Here is a 14,517-nt window from a genome sequence, read left to right on the forward strand (position 1 = left end):
TCAGGGTGAGTAGTTTTAGGAGCAGGTCCACATCTCATGTTTAGTGCTGTTCAGCAGACAGGCAGCCTTGTATGTTATCAGGTTCTGTAGAGGATGTTTCCCTTTTTTTTTTTTTTTTTTTTTTTTTTTTTAAAAGTACTTTTAAGAAGTGTTTGTGATAGGGGATTTTAGGTCCTTTGGTGCACGTGAGTTTTATATAGCTATCTCTGGAATATCCGCTGCATCAGATGTAGGTAGTGATATTTTGAATGAGTTCAGAATTATGTTGGGTGTTATTTTTTAACTACTTTAGGTCAAGAAGGATTTGTAATTCTTATTGACTTCTGATGCTAGCCTACGTTCATGGGAAACCTTCGTTTTCTTTTGATGTTAACCTTGATTTATGTGTCTTTAGTTTAGCTATGTATTCTGATGGGCTTTTATTGTATTGTTTACATATGCATGTGCCCACCAGACTGGTTTGCTCTTTCCTTTCCCTTTTTATTTAGTTTTATTACTGAGTAACAGCTTTATACAGTTTTCTAGGTGAACATCCTTAACCTTTAATCATTTTTTGTGATATGCATGAACACCTCTTCCCCTTCTCTCTTTGACTGTCCACACCATGCTGCTTTCACTAAGCAGCGCTTAGATCCCAGACTTGGTTACCTAAGCAGCATAGTGTAATCACCATGCTGCTGTGGTGTTTACACATTTATGACCCTTCTTTGTGTGTTAGTGCTGCAATACATTGCCTTAATGTTAACGATATCTGCTTTGTGTTTTCTTCCTGTACTTCAGAAAACAATGATGTAGGTAACCCCTTCCCCTCCACATTCAAATGCCACTCTTCACTTTTTAATTAGTTTTGTGTTTCTAATTTACTTCTCTTTCTTGGGCTTATACCATTTTCTTATGTGCTGTGCTTATTTTATTTGCTCTCCTTTTGGTTGAGGTTGTCATGTTTTTGTGAAAATAAAATATAACAAGGTTAATGTAGTGTAAGCTGCCTTTAAGAATTATATGTCCAGCTAGTGAATACATTGTAACAGAAATTATTTTTTTCATTTAGTATCTGACGTTCTTCAGTTAGTGTTTGTAGATTGTGTGAGTTCTGCAGTAGATCATGGCATTGTATTATGTTCATTGTTCTAGGGTTGAGAGTATGAATGAGCACCTGCATTTTGTTGTTTCTTTTGGAAATGTTTAAATTGCTGGATTCTTTTAATTTTGACCACAGCCACTATTCAGGCATTGTTTTGACTTTTTGATCTTTTGTCCTTTTTAAAACTGAAGGAAAATTACATTATTTTCATGATTTTAAGTAAGTATTCATTAGACAGAATTTGTTTTTAATGAGCTTCAGGTTATATGAATTAATTTCTTGGTGTCATTAACTTCCATCAGGGACCAAGCATTTTCGAATGCTTCAAAGAAAAACATCTTCTCCCCGAGGAGATAAATGCACAGCATGGTTCTAGGCACAATGACAACTAGTGTTCCTTTTGCTGTGTATGGAGATTATAGTATCTTGCAAGTCTTGCACCTTAGTAGGTTGGAATATTCTTTTGTGTATCCTACCTGTCAAACTAGATTACTAACCTCAACAAGCTACAAGAAAACATTGAAGTCACCCTGAAAGTTTTCAGACAGTGCTGAGGAATTTCATTTTGCTGGTGTAGTCATTCAGAAAGATGTAGTTTGACAATGTCTTAAATTTTGTGTTCAAAGCCTTTACTAAAAGTTGAGTTTCCCAAGTGCCTCCTTATCAGGATAGGTAGGAATATATTAGTGCCGCAAAAAGACAGAAGGCTGCTTTGCTTCTTGATCGTTAGAGCATTGCTCATTGATCATTGCTGTGGCAAGCATGCTTTTGCCCTTGGTGGTGGTGTCTGGATGATAGCACTGTCAGAGATTCTGAGTTTCCTTGCACTTTTCAGAATGTAGTATGTCTCTCTGGGTTTGTTTTTCTGACTTGAAGCTCCTTCAGCAATAGTGGACCATCACAAGCAGAGTAGGACTGATTGCATCAGTGATAAATTGGCAGGCATCAGTTATGATCCTTTTGGCCTAAGCTGCCACTGAGGTACAGCCAACAAATGCATCATATCCTTGTGAGTGGAAGTGGTATTACCCCACTGGTCATCATTTCAGCCATAGATGATTAATTGGAGCACGGGTTTCATGGTCCTTACTCAAGTACAGATTTTCTGGGACTTTGTAGGGAAGAGAAAGCATTCATTTGTGTCATTGAATCGCCAGTTGTACAGCACTAAATGTCTGTGGGACCCATTATGGCTTGGTCTCTTCCAACCTTTGGCAAGGAGTGCTTTGTATAAAGTAGTCCAGTTTTCTGATAATCTGCGTCCATGTCAGGGCCTCTTAAACCATTTAAGAATGTATTGCATGCCCTATATAATTTAAACAGGGAAAATACCCTTGAGAATTACAGTAATATGGCTAGTGTTTTCTTTTTTATTTCATCTTTTGAACTTCAGTAGCTTTCTGACTAGTACATATGTGGTCATCACATATAATGTCTAAATTAGTTTATTTTTTATTAAGAATCACCCTTTGAAGATAGGCTAGTACATTCTTTACTACGTTACAGCATAGTATACCAAAGAGGGAAAGGCATGAGCCATTAAGACTGACCAGCAGCTAAATGTGTGCAGACTGCAGTTTCCTTGAGTCTTTTTCATTCAAGTTATTCCTTTATGTACAGAATTTGATGCTACTGACTGTGTTGCATCTAAAGTTGTACTGATCTCACTTGGACCTCACAGTGCACAACATTCCTCCTTTTGTTGCTCTTACCCACAGCTGAGCTTGATTGTTTCTTATATGTCTGCTTCTGTGTAATTCCATTTAGAGGATGGAAGTTTTATGATCAGGATTAACCTGCAGACCACATCTAAGATCCCATAATTATTCCACTAAAGGTGGTTATGCATTGATGCCATTTTACCTTCCACTGTATGTTTGTCCCCTTCTTGACACAGCACTTTGTTGTGTAGCTCTGAGCTCTTATGCTCTGCTAAGAGTCTTTATGCATGGAACTTGACAAGTATCTCCTTACACCATCCTTCTTCATAAGGGGAGTGCTGTTGTATGATTTATCTCCCCCTTTCTTGGTTCACATTTCACCTCTTTGCACTTGAGTCCTTATCTGAACCTGTAATTTGTTTGTGATCATGTTTTTGCTATCCTGGTATGGATATTTAGTCCCAGCTTACATCATGCATGCTCACCTGACAAATGGATATCACAAAGCAGGATTAGTTATTATCACATCTCCAACTGGAGATGACCTCATATCTGAATGATCCATGTATGTGTACCTCTATGACATGTACATTTGCTTAGTGCTACTAAATCCATGTGATGTTATGAAGTCCAATCTCACCTACATTCTTACCCGTGGGTTCGGAGCCGAATATCAGCTCCGACTCGGCCAAACTTTTCTAGCTTGAAGTCTTCTATTGGCTGGGCTAAGAAGGTATCCCATGCTGCACTGCTCCACATCCCCAGATCTTGTTTGCCGCTCGTGTAGCTCGGACGTGGTCTCGCTCTTGGCTGTGGCTAAGTACCCTTTTTTTAATTCTTCTGAGAAAATTTGTTACAAGCAAAAAGCTATTTTAATAGCTATTTCTATTTGGTGTTGTTTTGAGTATTTCTGTAGTGTGATTGTGTTTTGTGGTATCCCACTAGCTGTTCTAATGGGCTAGGCCCGTTTCAGTTAGAGGACCTAGTCCATCCCCTTATTGTCCCTGTGTTTGTTTTCGCTATCTAAAACCGTTTGAGTTAGAGGTTTTAGTGTTTGTCCCCCCTTCTGTCTGCGAGTTGGTCTAAAAAACCGTTTTAGTTAGAGGTTTTTAGCTCAAGTCGTCTTAGTGTGTGTCCCTTCTGAGGATTGTGCATGGTGTTGTTGTGGAAAGCTTGTTCCCGCACTTAGTGGTGTTTTGTGTGACTGTAGTCGTTTTTTTCCAGTCAGGTAGTGACTTGTTCATTATATTGGTATTTGAGATTGATCTTTCAAAATGTCCAAAGATTCCAAGGAGCACAAACCTTCGAGTTTTAAAAAGTGCTCTAAGTGTGGTTACAAGATGTCCATCACCGATGGACATTCAGTATGCGTTTATTGTCTGGGAGCAATCCACCTGCAGGAGTCCTGCAGCTTCTGCCATGCTTTTAGTCCCAGGGTGCTCCAAGAAAGAAAGAATAAGTTAATTTTGAAGGGACTCTTGAAACCTTCGTTCAAAGAGGCCATGGATTCTGCTTCCAGTTCAAAACCAAAATCCACAAAATCTAAAAAGAGATCTCCAGCTCCTTCAGTCTCCTCGGAGCCACCAGAGAAAGTCATAAAACTAGCTTCGACCTCCTCGGCTCCACTGTCCATGGGGCTGCAGGAAGTGTCGGTGTTGATGCAACCGGTGTCGGCTCCAATTATATCGTAACCTCTTCGGAGCCGATCTCCCGGTACTAGACCAATGTCACCTGAGAGGAGATCTCGATCTCCCTCCCTGTCCTCCAAATCCTCCAGGACACTTTCAGATATGGATGTCGATAGGGTGGTGCAGAGGCTCCTTCAGTCACCGGTTTTGACAAAATTGTTCTCGGCTCGGTCCCAGTCGGCTCCGGAGCCTGTCCCGTTACCTTCTTCGATTATTCCTCCTCCGAGTGCATCTCTGTCTTCGGAGCTGGAATGTTCCGCTCCATGTGATGTTCCTAGGTCGGTTCCGATGGCCCCACAGGGATTATCGGTGCCGACATCAGCTCCAACCCCGTTGGCGCCATCCACGGGGTTCTGGACTCGGGATTCTTCAATCAGGCCCGAGGGGGACACCTCAGGACACATTTCATTTCCTAGTCTCCCACTCGGTGCCTCGGCTCGAGGAACCCCGACTCCCATGGTCTCGGAGGCTGGCCGGTCCTCGGACTCAGGGGGGCCGACCTTTGAGGCCATGCGGAGTGCACTGGCCAGATCTTCAGCAACATCATGCAATTCGGTCATTCTGTCCCCTACCACTCCGGTGGGAGCCTCTGATCACCACCTATCTGTAGACAGTGGAGCCCCAAGGCCTAGGGATACCCCTATGAGTGGTCCCCTAGTTTCTGAGGGCCCCTCAGAGTTCTTGCCTGAGGAGCCCCCTAGAAAGAAAACGTGCAAGAGGAAGTACATAGACTCTCAGGATGAGTCTCTCACCTCAGATGCCGACCTCAAGGAATCAGAGGGGTCCCCAAGTCATCCTCTGACGATGTTTCTTTCTCCGACATCCTGGAGATATTGAAACAAAGAGGTGACTGGCCATCCAAAGCCCCCTCCGAGGAGGAGTCGTTCTTCCTGAAGGCCTTTGGTGCTCAGCCCTCCGCCTCCTGGCTGTCCCCACCCTTTGACGAGCTCCTGGATTTAATTTGTCTGAGGGTGTAGGAGAACCCTGATTCTGTGGAACCCGTACCCAGGAGACCCAGTAAATTTCTTTCTGCTCCCCCGGGTAAGGGGTTTTTGTCCAAAGGAGTCCCTGTGGATGCCATGGTGGTGGCGGCGACCACTCAGAAGGAAGTAGCCGAGACTTCTTCCTCCGTCCATCCTCCTAATAGGGAGTCTAGGACCATGGACTGCTACAGGAAGCGTACCCTCTCATCAGCAACCTTTACCTTACGGTCGCTGAACTACCTGTCTCATTTTACTCGGTTCCAGAGAGATCTCCTCAAGGAGTTAGGAGATACTCTCGCGGGTAACGTGCCTGAGGCGATGGCCCCGATGGTTAACGCCCAGGTGTCTACCCTCAATTCCATCGTTAACTCCTCCATGCGGCTCATTTCATATGCAGCCGAGGGAGCGAGTAGGGAGCAAGCTCAGGAGTCGCCCTTAGAAGGCAAGCCTGGATGCACCTTTGTCATTTCGCGGAGGCCTTCAAGTCTTCTTTCACTGACGCCCCCTTTGATGGTTCTTCTTTATTCGGAACCAAGGTGAAAGACACCCTCACCAGGTGCGAGCAAGAGGGAAAGACTCTGTCTGCTGTAGGGGTCCATTTTTTTCTTCCCTCTAGGCCTTACCCCAAGGCCCAGAGGGGTGGGAAGATGTGGTTCAAAAAATCACAGAGGTTTTTTCCCGGTGCACAAGGCGAGTCCCCCTCCAGAGGCAGAGGAGGGGGAGGTTATTCAGGGAGACGCCACCCTAGAGGCAGAGGGGCCCCCCGCAATTCGGGAGACCACGATTCCTTTTGCGGCTTTCCCTACCGTTGTTCCTGATGGGATGCCCGACTGTGCGTTTCTGGAGCCAGTGTCGGGGGTTGAATATCGTTATACCCGGTAGCCTGACAAGGCATCACCCAGGACCGATGGGTATTACGAATAATTTCCAGAGGTTATGTCATCCTCTTTTCGTCAGATCCCCCTCCAGTCAGAAAAATCCTGGACGTTCCACCCAGTCAAAGGGATCACGCAGCTTCAGAGGTTTCAAAGCTGCTAGGAAAGGGAGCCATCCAGCATGTCTCCTCAGACCAGATCGGATTAGGGACTTACTCAAGATTCTTTTTGGTGCCGAAAAGAACAGGGGACCTGAGACCCATATTAGATCTCAGCCAACTGAACAACTATGTACAAAAGTCCAAGTTCCGTATGGTCACACTACAGTCGATTCTCCCATTGTTGGGAAAAGAAGTATGGATGTGCACCATTGACCTCAAGGATGCTTACTACCATATCAAAATGGACAGGGCATCCAGGAGACACCTACGCTTCCGGCTGGGAGCCAGTCATTTCCAGTTTCGAGCCCTGCCCTTTGGTCTCACCACAGCCCCCAGGGTGTTCACGAAGCGTATGGCGGTGGTGACAGCTCACTTGAGACGTCAAGGATTCCAAGTGTTTCCATATCTGGATGACTGGCTCCTTACCGCTCCCACCAGGCATCTACTAATCCAAACCAGGGATGCTACCATCACTCTCTGTCAACAGTTGGGCATAACACTGAACTGGGAAAAATCTGCCTTGTTGCCCTCACAGCCTGTCATTTTTATAGGTGCAGAGCTAGACACCATTCAAATGCAAGCCTTTCTACCGCAGGAAAGAATCAGAGTCTTACAGCAACAGGTGCACGCCCTGCTACCCCTGAGGAAAGTGAAGGCAAGATGCATTCTCCAACTCCTGGGGACTATGGCAGCAACAATTATTTTAGTCCCTCTAGCAAGATTGCACATGGGGCTCCTTCAATGGCTCCTCTTTGCTCAATGGTCTCTCCAGAAACTTCCACTTTCCCAGCCTATTCTGCTCATGGGCAGATGCAAACAGGATCTCAGTTGGTGGCTTTGCACCAGCAATCTGGACAGGGGAAAACCCTTTGTTCCACCACCCCCGATTGCCACAGTGACCACGGACACCTCCCAGATTGGGGGGGGGGGCATTATCTCGGCAAGACAGTCCAAGGCATGTGGCAAGATCACGAGATACATCTGCATATCAACATCCTAGAGATGAGAGCAGTGCTACTTGTGTTGCAGGCACTTCAGAGCTTTCTACCTCTCGGGACTATTGCAATACACTCGTACAATATATCAGTGTCTCAGAACCGATCATGCCCTGGGATCTAAATTTTGTTCTGCAAGCCCTTACTTCACCACCCTTTGAGCCTGTAGCTACCTGTGACTTAAAATTCTTGACCTGGGAAACTGCCTTTTTAATAGCCATCACATCGGCCAGGCGAGTTGCAGAAATTCAAGCTCTTTCTATCAAACCTCCATACTTGATCTTTCATAAGGACAGGGTTTCTCTTAGACCAAACCCTTCCTTTCTTCCTAAAGTGGCGTCCATATCTAATCTTAATCAATCTATTGAGTTGCCATTGTTTTTTCCCCATTTTTCAAACAAGGCAGAATTTAAATTTCATCACTTGGATGTACACAGGCAGTTACGTTTCTATCTGCACCGAACCAAAGATCTCCGAAAATCTGATCAACTGTTTGTCTCCTTTTCGGAAAACAGAATTGGGTCCCCTGTCTCCAAAATCACCCTATCCAGATGGATATCAAATTGCATCTCTTTCACTTATTCCTCAGGAGGTAAGGACCTACCGTTTCCGGTCAAGGCTCACTCTACTCGGGCTGTATCTACATCTACAGCCTATCAAGCCAGATTGTCTATGGATGATATTTGTGCGGCAGCTACCTGGGCATCTCCTCACACATTTGTTACTCATTACAAGCTGGATGTGGTATCTAGGGGCAGGTCTTCCTTTGGTTCCACAGTACTCAGGAGTATCTTCCTCTGAGCCTCCCAGGATGTAGGTGCTGGGGATGCTGTCCCACGGGTAAGAATGTAGGTGAGATTGGACTACATAACATCAAGAAGTTATGTACTCACCATAACGTTTGATGTATGTAGTTCATCTCGCCTCACATTCTTACTTACCCTCCCATCTTCCCCCTTCCTGGAGGATCTGGAGGTTAGGTCTGGTTTTTAGAGTTCCCTTCACCTTTAGTTTATTCTTCTTTACTTGGATGTTGTTATGCATGGGGTATGAGTGTGTGTTCGCAGCAAACTAGATCTGGGGATGTGGAGCAGTGCAGCATGGGATACCTTCTTAGCCCAGCCAATAGAAGAGTTCAAGCTAAAAAAGTTTTGCCGAGTCGGAGCCGATATTTGGCTCCAAACCCACAGGTAAGAATGTGAGGCGAGATGGACTACATACATCGAACGTTATGGTGAGTACATAACTTCTTGTTCTGTAACACACCTTCTCACAGGATACATGATGCTTCTTTATGGGCACTTACTGAATTGACCTCAGCATATTTTGACATCTTGATTTTAGCTGTTTTGCAGTGTGTGTTGTAACCAGAGAACAGCACCAGAAAATAGTGTAAAGAGCAGCTTCCTGGCAGTGGTGCTTTCAACTGCTCTGGTAGCCAAAAGGCAAAACACAGTGGCACCCTGAAACTGTCTGGCATTCAAGAGCTTAAATGGTGGACAGAAGTGATAGCTCATAATAACAGGCAAGATTTTAGTAATCTAGCATGAACCCTGCATGTCTTCTGTGTTTGCCACCCGCAATAGTACTTAGTGCTATTTATATATCCATTTTCACAGAAGTCAAATGCCTGGAGAATGCTTCATGCAACACTTTTCCCGGGCCTAAATAATATATTCTAGTTTATTATGTTTTTATATGTTGTGGCTGAGATAACTTTTAGTTTTGAAACACTGTAATCTGCTGCTCTCAAGTATTGAACAGAAACGTCTGAAGCAGACTAAGCAGAAATGGATTCCAAAGGTCACTCTGAATTCTTTGAATGGAGCGGAGCAGAACCATGTAGTTTCATTTTGTAGATTTACAGGATATGTTTATTCATCTCCTGTAAACCCAGTGTCTTCAGACTTGGTTCTGAGCAGAATACTTTCTATTTATGCCCCTCAAACGTGTCTTCTCAGCACATGTAAGTTTCACACGCTGTCTAGTTGTCATAGTGTATTTCAGCTTGAATATTTAAGTTTGTCTATTACCTACAGAAGATTTCATGAGAAGATGTAGAAACTTGGTTCCTCAGATCTGTAAAGGCTCGAGTCAGTTCAAGACATTGTTTGTCTTTGGTTATTAAACATTGCAATAAAATGGGGCCAACATTTTCAGCAGCCTGGTTGGCTGATACAGGTATGTTACAATTAATTCCCTGGAAAATACTAATTTTATCTTTTTTTTTGCATTTGCAAGTGTCATAAAGAAAGTAAATCTGTAAGAACAGACACCGTACTCTTTTAATGCCTAGTAACAGGGTGTGTGTTGCATTTGACTTTTGGCTGTGTCCCGCACTGCATTTCTAAAGTTAAGCATTGCAGTAGTCAAACTCTGTTTGCCAAGGTGGCATAATTTTTCAATACCTATCACCTACATAAATTGTTTTAAGAAGTTGGATAGACTTGCTGAGGCTTGCTGTTTTATAATGAAGTGTCCATGCTTTGGGGAACCATCCCTTTTTGCATGTGGTACTGCCAGTCCACCTAGCTAGTTCTATATGGGAAGGGGGATTAAGGGGGTGCCAGCTCGCATTACAAACAGAAGTAGCAGTGATTTATATGTTTGAGGCCAAGCTGGCATTTTATTTGTGGAAGGTAATTAAAAGTTCATGGCCAGTTCATTCACTGCAGTACATTAACTGCTTCTGCCAAGTCATTAGTGCTGCTGAGAGCCTTTGAAGCTTATGAACAGATGCAGTTTTTAAGTCTTGTAGAAAAAAACTTCCTAATGACTATGTTCTGTTGTTAAAAGTAGTTGAGGAGCTCCATGCAATATCAGTGGATTCTGCATATCTTGTCTATCACAAAAAGGAAGTAATAATTTGCAACATCCCAGAGCTGTTCCCAGTAAGTCAGTCTTTTGTTATGTGTCTCCTTTTATCCTGATGATTAACTTTCTGGAGAATTGTATTAACCCATTAGCTGAAGGCACCATAATGTTACCAAAGCATTCTTTTGAACTTGAGGAATCCATTGGGTAGTTTTTCATTTGCAGTAATAAAGCACTAAAGTGGGTAATTGGCAAATGGTAATGTCTCTCATAACCTTCTGCCCATTTATTGACTGAATACAGAGGTCTCAAATGATGTAGAACTTAATGCGTATAATATATTATAAACATTTTGACCACTAGTATGGATGTCTCTGGTGGAATTCTGAAGTTTATCATATGTAGCTCTGGTACGGTGGTAGCGTTGTTACCTCACAGCAAGAGGTTCTCCCATTCTATTCTCGGCTGGGCTTGGGAGTGCCTTCTGTGTGGAGTCTGTATGTCCTCCCCGCGGTTGGGTAGCATTCGAAAGACATGCGTGTGTAAATGGACGTGCCTTCATTGAAGGTTGGATGTTGAGGACATATGCTAATATCCTTGTACTGTGTTAGCAGAGAAAATCGATTCACTGTCAGTGGATCTGTATCCTCTTCTACTAGCTCTGCTTGACCTGGGGATGTTAAGTAAAAGTAGAGAACACTCACCCACAGGAAAAGATTTTTGCAAGATGGCCATTTGCTTTTCAAGTAAAAGAGGTGTCAGTAAACTGAACATGCAGGAGCAGGGTTAAATATCTCATGTCAAAATTCATTGTTAGTTAACCACTTGTGCAATACTACTATAATTTCATGATTTCTGGGTGTATCTCAAGCAACAAGATTCTTCTACTCAAACTCAGCATCATGTCTGTGTCAGATCAAGCCAGCTTTAACTGATTTAGTTACTCAAGCCAACATTCTGTGCCACTCGTTCAGTAAAGTACTGTCTAGAATGCATTTTCCACATAGTGTTTAGTTTGTATCTTGATGCCTAACAGGGATTATGGTCTTTGCAGAGGTTAGTGTTTTGATTTATAAATTAATTGCTTGGAATTGTCCACAATACAAACTCAGTCCCTCAGTTTGATTTCTCAGTTTTGTAAATGGGGATTGCACTTGAGTAGGTTATTGACCTTTCAGATGGCCCTCTCTTTTCCAGACATATACTGTATGTTCATGTAGATGTCAATCACAGTGTTGAATGATTTTTTTTTAAGGATTGTGGACTAAACAGAGTATTATATTTGCCTGTGTGGGAAAAACATTTACCAAATATTTTAGATTTCGGTTCATTCAGCCAAAGCAGCAATGTTAGTAGTTGCAGTGAAAAGCCACTGAAGACAGAGTATTTCACTTCCAAATCTAAGTGCAGTTAGTCTTTTAACAGTTAACATATGCATTTTCCTGCTACTAAGACAAATATTGTATTTTGCTTCCGGTTTTACCTTCTAATGAAATTAATTGGTAGAATGTTGTAGTACTTTTCTACTTGTCATTTCCCTTGTTAGACTGCTTTGCATTTTTAGGTCGGACAGTATTACACTGTGGAAGACTGCACATCATCCATTGTGCCCCATTTACTCCTCAAGAAGAAATGCTGAGCAGAATCAGGTTAATTTTCACTATGTGTCTGTCTTTTTGACTTGCTGTTTTATGTTGTGTAGCATATGGCAGGGTCATATGCTATGCAGAATAGCTGGTGATCAGTAGGACTTGGCCCGTCTCCATGTAGTCTTGTATTATATTTCACCTTGTAAGCTTCAAGGTCACTTATGTTTATTTATCATAGGCAGTTGCATTTGTTGGAAGGCAGGATGTCCAACATTCACACCCACCTCCAAAATTTTCTATATGCAGCACCATGAGCATAGCACTGTAAGTGAAGTCAGATTGACATGCAGTATAAAAGAGAAGATGCACCATAACTTTAGTTCTTTTTTTGTCTGTCTGAAGTGTTCTGGTTACTTGCAGGTATCGACATTCACTTTAAGATCTTTTCTTTCATGTTTGTGATCTAAATTTAGGTTGTGATTATTACCTGATTTGACTTAAAATGCTGGATTAGTACTGGCTACATTTCCGAGGTCCATATCATCTCCAGAAAAATATGCAAAAGGAAGATTTTGCACAAGAGCTTCAGTGCAACATTTATTTTTTTCTTTCCAGGTAGTTTTTCTCCTCCTAGCCTGCTGACTAAGCCTCCCCCTATTAGGCAGTCCTTGTTTGCTTCTCTGCTTCAGGAATTTCACCCAGAGAAAAAGCATGTGCTGCCCATTACTCTCACCCTCATAGTGCAAGAAATCTGGACAAAGCCAGAAAGAATGGGGAGACAGACCCAAAAATAGAGAAGAATTCAAGTATTGTTCTTATAAACTTAGAAAGTCGCTAGAATAAAAGGTTTTGCATTGTTACACATTTTCTGAAGAATTTAATGTCTGAAACTCAAATGTCTGTCTTTATTTAGTATTATTTAGTGACTTGAATATTCAGTAATATACCAGAAAACCACAAGTTTTATGAGTAACAGACAAAAAATATGAGGCAAAAATCTGGACATTCTGCGAAAAGCTGTACAGTTGAGTGGTATGGAGTGCTGCCTGAGGGGATTCCGGCATTCCAGCAGCCATGAGTGTGCTTTGGGATCTTGGCAGCATCCTGGCAGTGAGGCAGTTTGAGTGGACTAATCCCCACTCCTTGGACAGGGAGATGAGTGCACTGCATCAGCATGGTCACCCACAATGCCCTTTCCTTGTCAGTTTGTGGGTTTTCTGCCACCTGTTGGTGACTTGATAAGCCTAATTCTTGTCCCCCGGCTGCATCCTGCATCACCACCCATCCTCTGAGAGATAGTGGTGAATGCAGTTAGACCTACCGCTCACTTTCCTCTTCCAGGTTGTTTCTGTCCCTCATCCTTGCCAGTGCTGTCAAACACCTGTTGATTTTAGGTCCCTAGGTAATAAGGCTTTATCCCTCAACATCACTGGCACTGGCCATTTGCAGTTCTATTTTTGTGTAGGAGAAGACCACTAAGTCTCTTCCTGTGAGCACTACATGAACTTTATAAGAAAGGCCTTACTTAATAGGGCCAAAAACTTAAAGACCTACCAAGCCCAAAAAAAGCTAGAAGTCTTATTGCTGGCAGGCTTCTATGTAAGTGAACTGTCAAACAGGTGTCAAATGAAAGAAGTTAATGAAAATGTCAGAAACACACAAGTATTAAAGAGACCATGTGATCTTAACAACTGCATCAGCCCTTCTGAGGCCTATGAGCTGTTATTGGTGTGAATCAGCTTTGTGCTTCTCAAGATGGGCAGGAATATAGAAAGGAGTCCCCTCTTGTCTTATTTTTTTAACACTTTTATTGATTCATCACTTGTGACACAGGCAAATTTACTTTTATACAAAAGTAATGAAATAGTATTAAATTAACATTAACAAACATTATACTTCACATATATTGCTGTATATCATATAACCTAAGCAACATTACATAAATAATTAAATTCCTGCCCCTTTTTTAAACAAGAAACATCTTTATTAAACCATCACAGACAACATAAGCAGTCATACATTTATATAAATGAAAATGAACCACAGTGATACAATCCTAGTTGCATGCATTTTACATCACAAACCATACTGACACACTCCCAGTTGCAAACATTTTACATCGCTTATAATCTACCCAATCAAAGTATCCGCGGTGGTGGTGCTGCAGTAGCGTTGTCGCCTCACAGAAAGATGCTGTCCGGTTCGACTCTCAGCTAGAGCGTCTTCTGCGTGGAGACATACGTGAATGGGTGTTCCTTCGTTGAAGGTTGTGCGTCAGGGCTGGCAACTCGGTACGTAAAAATCAACTGCCAGTCATTAGCGGACCGGAGTTCCGCTGTGGCGACCCCTAACCGGGAAAAGCCGAAAGACACAACCAACCAACATAGCTCATTCAAGTCCTGCCTTCTTTTAAACATCATTCATCCCCTGTATGTATTGTTCCCACAGTTCCCATTTTTTCCTATGTAGTTTGCTCCTATCCTTTTCTAAAGATCTCAATTTCAGTTGTTTTATCTCTCTTATAATATTCACTGCTTCTAATATAGTAGGCTTAGATTTTAATTTCCATTTTCTAGTAACTGCTTTTTTGGCAGCCACTATAATTAGACACAACATGGCCTTACCATGTCTAGGTAATTCCGATTCTGTGTCATAGCTCATAATAAT

This window comes from Protopterus annectens, chromosome 11.part0 (assembly GCF_019279795.1).
Source record: "Protopterus annectens isolate FY-2018-M chromosome 11.part0, PAN1.0, whole genome shotgun sequence".
Classification (NCBI taxonomy): Eukaryota; Metazoa; Chordata; order Ceratodontiformes; family Protopteridae; genus Protopterus; species Protopterus annectens.